Below are 1,871 nucleotides of genomic sequence, written 5' to 3'. Positions count from 1 at the left end.
TAATGATGTTGTTGATGATGTTGATGTTGTTGATGATGTTGATGTTGTTGATGTATGTGAAATGATGTATTCTTTTTATTTATTTTTTTATTATTACGTTACCCTGCAACCAAAATTACGCCAAATATTTCAACAAAAGACAAATTTTACTTCTACTTATACAATACGACGACGACTACCACAACTACTACAACTACAACAACAACTACTACTAATACTTCTATTACTACTACTACTACTACTACTACTACTACTACTACTACTACTACTACTACTACTACTACTACTAGAAATAACAACAGCAATAATTCGTGACGTCATCTGCAAAAACGTCACAGGGGGCGTGCCAGGGTTTAGATTTATGAGTCAGCCAATGAATGCTCATTTAATTAGGTCGAACCTACACTTATTATCATTATAGGTCATCCAATGAACACTCATTTAATTGGGTTAAACCTATAGCAATAACAACAACAACAACAGCATCAACAAAATTGTCGCATGCTTGTATGTAATTATTGACACCTCGTGCATTTGAAAGCCGATGGTTTATTCGATGATGTCTTTGCTGATGTTGTCGTTGTAATGTTGTTGTAATTTCGTGGCTGCGTGTTGATGTTGTTGTTGACATTTCTGCAATTGTTATTGATGTCGTTATTGATGCTGTTGATGTTTTTTTGGATGTTTGTTGTCGAGTAAGATGGCAATGTGAAAAATGTATAATTGTAGTTTCAATGGCAAATTAATATAGAAATAAATTTGCTGTTAATATTATCATCATCATCAATATCGTTATTATTATTATCATTACCACTACTACTACTGCTACTACTACTACTACTACTACTACTACTACTACTACTACTACTACTACTACTACTACTACTACTACTACTACTATGTGTCAATGCGCTTCGATTGATTTTGTTCAATCTGTTTTCTTGCTAAGAGCGTCGGAAAAAGAAAAGTTGGGATGATGATGAAGATGTGGCTGCAGCAGCAGTAGTAGCTGCAGCAGCAGCTGCAGTATTAGTAGCTGCTGCGGTAGCTGCAGTAGTAGTAGCAGCAGCAGCAATGGTAGCACTAGTAGCTGTAGTACGTGACATTATTTCTCTAATAAACGGATTAAATTTTTATTAGAAGAAGCAATGTCATGTTTAATAAAAGTGTTTTTGTTATCATCATCATCGTCATAATCGTCATCGTCGTCGTCATCGTAAAAACATAAGTTAACATTTATTACAACAAAGCAAATGTTTAATTGCTTTACGTAATGCTGGTTTATCGGGTTTATCGATGGTTTTTAATTTCGTTAACAAATTTTATCTTTCTACTGCTACTGCTACTGCTGCTACTACTGCTACTACTACTACCATTATTAATAATATTATTATTATTAATATTATTGTTATAACTTTTTTTCACAATAAGATAATATTTATAATTTGAATTTATTATAGTATGACAGGTTGAACTCCTTGAAAAGAGGCAAGTAGCAACTCGTGCCAACCAAGCTTACTGACGATCAAGGCTGAGATGATGTAATTTTTGTCATAAAGACACTGAAGTTATTTGAAATGTTTTATGGGTCTTTATAGTGAAAATAGTTATAGTATGTATTACATCAGCTACTTTATGCGACCCGCATAATGTCTTGCTCACCAGACATTATAACCAAAAAAAGAAGACACAAATCTTAAAAAAATTCTCCCCCGGGTCGAAAAAATTTGCTATTCAAGTACATATGCGGCCCTTCAAAGGTCAAATAGTTCTTAATGCAGCCTTCACAACAAAAAGTTTGCCCATCCCTGTATTACAACATTGTTATCTTAGAATTTGTCAACAATTTCTCTTCTATTCATTTACTTTTT

This window comes from Helobdella robusta (assembly GCF_000326865.2).
Source record: "Helobdella robusta unplaced genomic scaffold HELROscaffold_56, whole genome shotgun sequence".
In the NCBI taxonomy this organism is placed as follows: Eukaryota; Metazoa; Annelida; class Clitellata; order Rhynchobdellida; family Glossiphoniidae; genus Helobdella; species Helobdella robusta.
The sequence above is the reverse complement of the archived record's forward strand: the minus strand, read 5'-3'. Positions refer to the sequence as shown.